The sequence below is a fragment of the Melospiza georgiana genome, chromosome 7 (genome assembly GCF_028018845.1).
Source record: "Melospiza georgiana isolate bMelGeo1 chromosome 7, bMelGeo1.pri, whole genome shotgun sequence".
In the NCBI taxonomy this organism is placed as follows: Eukaryota; Metazoa; Chordata; class Aves; order Passeriformes; family Passerellidae; genus Melospiza; species Melospiza georgiana.
Genome location: NC_080436.1, coordinates 4,015,442 through 4,019,881, shown reverse-complemented (window position 1 = coordinate 4,019,881; position 4,440 = coordinate 4,015,442).

Below are 4,440 nucleotides of genomic sequence, written 5' to 3'. Positions count from 1 at the left end.
GCCCCTGGATCCCTGGAAGTGTTCCAGGCCAGGCTGGATGGGGCTTGGAGCAACCTGGGATAGTGGAAGGTGTCCCTGGAATGGCAGGGGGTGGAATGGGATGGTTCTGAAGGTCCATTCCAGCCCAAACCATTCTGGGATTCCATGGCCAACAAAGCCTGGCTGTTCTGCCTCAGAGGGGAGCAGGCATGGGAATGTGCCCTCCAACCCTTTGGATCCCTTCCCTTCTCCAAGGCAGGTGCAGTTTTGTGTTCTGCTCCCTCCAGCTCCCCTCTGCTGCCCTAGCACAGGGAGAGCTCCTGAAATAGCTGCTCCTGAGCCTTTTATTTGGGATGCAAATCACTGCTACTCTGCAAAAAGAGCTCTCTCTTGGAGAGCCATCCTGCCAGACCTGTTCCAGCTGATTTCCTCACAGAGCTTGAAGCCCTGCCCATAAAATCCTCCGGTTACAAACCAGGCTTCACCCCTTTCCTTTATCATTCCAGACTCGTCCCCCTCCTCATTTGTCTCCTTTTATTTCCCTTCCCTCCCATCTGCATTGCTGCACTGTTAATAAGATTTATGGCTGAGCATTCTCTGGCATCCAGGTGATTCCGCAGGCACTTGCTGGTCCGGTTTGGAAAGCAAACAGCTCCGGACAGCTCCCCCGACCATTCCCCCCTGGCTCTGCTACCTGAATTCCCTCAGGCAAACCCTGGGGAAGGTAAATATTTGGTCCTGGCTCCAAAGATTTAAGGCTCCCCCTTCCCTGGGGGGGTCTGGGCAGGGTTAGGGATGGGTTTGCTAAAAACCAGCAGAGCTGGGGAGGAGGGGAAAGGGGAACTGTGAAAAATGCCTATTTTATGATTGGCTTTTGGCAAATATTCAAATGAATATTATATGTGTTGTGTTAGAAAGCAATGCTGTATTAATTTTCTTAAGTAGTGTGTTAAATATAGTTTTAGGGTTATAACATAATGTTAAAATAGAAACTATGTATGTGGGATATTTTTTTAAAGAAGGGAATGAGGTACTCACAGCCAGACAGCAGCTACAGGACACCTGAATCTTTCAGAGAAAGAAAATTTATTGCTCCATTATCAGAAGAAATGAACTTCTTCCCACCTCGCTCAGCCCTGAAGACAACTTCAGGATTCAGAGGAAGAAGCTGACACTGCCCAGACAGAATCCTGTGTTTGAATGGAATTTATGCACCATGTATGAGGTGTATGAATATGCAACAGGCTGTTGCTTTTAAGGGTTAATCCTCTGTTAGTGTGGGTCCTTTTTTGGGCTTATTTTGCCCAGAAAAGGTACCTGGACTGTCCTTAACTCTTTGTTCTTATTGTCTCATATTGTCCTAATCCAAATTGTCCAAATTATTATTACCCTAATTATATTGCTATTTTTATAACTACTTTATTACTGTTAGACTTTTAAAATTTTAAAACCAAGCGATTGGCGTTTTTCACAAGAACTCTGCAGGACACTGGGATCATCAAACCAGAGCAATTCCATGGGAAAAAATCCCTGGAGGCCACGGCTCCAAACCCTTTTTTGGGGTTTAAGCACCTCCAGGGATAAACTGGAATTGTAGGAAGAGATGCTCCTTCTCAGGGAGGATTTTCTCAGGTTTTCTTCAGCTCTGCACAAGCAGGAGGCACTGAGAGCTTGTCCAGGAGTAAATTAAAACCGAGACATCCTATGCCTCCAGCCAGGAAGGCAGAAAATGGGGAAAAACAGCTTCTCCAAGAGTAATTATGCAGCAGAGTGACTGAGTGGGGCAGACAGCAGAGTTAAATCCATGCCATGGATCCTGTGGCTGCAGCAGCAGCAGGAAAAGCTTTGTGGGCTTTCACACTGGAGAGCAAGCAAGGGAAATCTGAGTGTCATCTGCTCCAGTGACTGGGAATGGGGATTTGCAGATAACAGAGCAGGAAGGCTGCAAAGAGCTGTGTCCATGGGATCACAGAATGGTTTGGGGTGGGAGGGACCTTCAGGACCATCCCATCCCACGCCTGCCATGGGCAGGGACACCTTCCACTATCCCAGATGGCTCCAAGCCCCATCACACCTGGTTTTGGACACTGCCAGGGATCCAGGAGCAGCCTCAGCTTCTCTGTGCCAGGGCCTGCCTTCCCTCCCAGGGAACAGTTCCTAATTCCCAATATCCCATCCATCCCTGCCCTCTGGCAGTGGGAGCCATTCCCTGTGTCCTGTCCCTCCGTGCCTTGTCCCCAGTCCCTCTCCAGCTCATTTTTCCTCTCGTGGGCCACAGTAAAGGGGCCTTTTTTTCAACAAACCAGGTTACTCAGCTCCCTAAAGCATGGTGATAACCAACAGGATCGTGGTGGCAGGACAGAAACCGTTCTCCATAGCTCCAGATCTCCCTGGAAACTTCTCTGTGGAGCAATAGAAGGAAAACCAGTGCCAAAATGTGAAACCTCCCAAATCTCGCTCTAATCCATGGGTCCAGCCCAGGTATACCATGGGATGGGAAATTTTTGTCATCTGCCAACAAAAAATGAAGGGAACTCCATTTTGCACTGTGCAGTTTCTTCTGCTTCTGGCTGCTGGGATATATTTTTATTTTAAAAATAAAAATATATATTTTATGTAAAATATATATATATGAAAATATATATTTATATATATTTTAATATAAAGAACCTATTTTATACATAAATATATAAAAATAAAAATATTTTTATTTAAAAAATGAAGATATATTTTTATGTAATAATACATTTTATATAAAAATATATATTTATTTATATAATATATTTTTGTTTAAAAATCTATTTTATATAAAAATCTATAAAAATAAAGATATAATTTTATTTTTAATATAAAAATATATTTTAGGTAAAATATTTTTAGATAAAAAGATATATTTATATATATAATATACTTTAATATAAAAATTTATTTTTATAAAAAATCTATTAAAATAAAAATATTTTTATTTAAAAAATACAAATATATTTTTATGCAGAAATATATTTTATATAAAATATATATTTATATATTATATATTTTAATATAATATTTATTTTTATATATAAATATATAAAATAAAAATATATTTTTATTTTTAAAATGTAAATATATTTTACATAAAAATCAGTTTTTATATAAAAATAGATAAAAATAAAAATATATTTTATATAAGAATATATTTATATATAAAATATATATTTATACATATGATATGCTTTTATATAAAAAATTATATAAAAATACATAAAAATACAAATATTTTTTTATTTTAAAAATAAAATTATCGGTTGTGCTTGTTTGGTTGTCCTTCCTAGAGGGCAAAGGCTTGTTCCCTGCCCTTTCTGCTCCCTTTCTGTAGCTTGTGATATTTACAGGGCACTTTGGGGACACAATTTCGTGGCTGCACTCGAGCTGAGAGGGCTTTTCCAAGCTCAGGGACGCCTCTGTGATCTTGCTCCTCTCAGAAAATCCTGTCAGTTTTGCTCTCTGTGCCAATTGCCCCTTTGAAGGGATTATCCATGCTGGAATCTCCCTGCAGCCTGGATCAGGGGGATGGATGGATGGCAGCTCCAGCCAGCCCATCTGCAGGGCAGTGCCATCAGGGCACTCCCAGGGGCAGCTTTCCCTTTCATGGAGGGCACTCCCTTGGAAGGAGCGCTTGGCAGCAGATGAGTGAGCACTGAGATGGCTCCAATCCCATAATTTAATTAGAGCTCTGTGGAAGTGCCTAAGGAAAAGCCCATTTCCTGAGCAGGCTGCAGTGCCTGGGACTCTCCCAAGCTGCCCCCAGCTGTCCAACCCCAAATTGGGGAGGTCTGGAGGGGAGGGGAAGGGCAGGAGCGCTGGGAGAAGTTCCAGCCTCCTATTTTGCAATCAGGAAAATTCATCCACAAACACCAGAGGTTTGTGTCCAAAAAGGAGACAGAGGAGTCCTTTGGCTTCATTCCAATAAAGGGAGAGGCCATGGGGCATTCCCCTGGGGTCTCTCCAATTTTTGGAGGATGCAGCCCCCGTGTTTATCCCAATTTTCCAGCTGCATTTCCCTTCTCTCTTTCCCCATTTCTGAGGTACTTGAGAGGTTCAGACTTCCCAAAACATCTGATACCAAAGACTTTCCTCCAATGTACAACTTTTAATTTTGAATTCTTTTACTTTCTAATTAAATTAATTTCCCTTTTAATTTCTAATTCTTACGGAATTTAGGGGTTTTTCTTCCCCATTGTTTCTCTCATCTTTCAATGTCCGATTTCATTTATCAGCAAACCTAAAGTTTATCTGTAAAAGCAAATATCCTTTTCCATTTATCAATCAGTGTTTCTTCTTCCCATTGTTTCTTTTATCTCCCAGTGCTGGTTTCATCTACCAGCAGTCCCACAGCTGATTTGGAAAGACAAATCCACCATTCCTCTCACGAGCAAAAAATGTTGGCCAGGGTCTGCTGCAGAAGGAGGATCAGTTCTG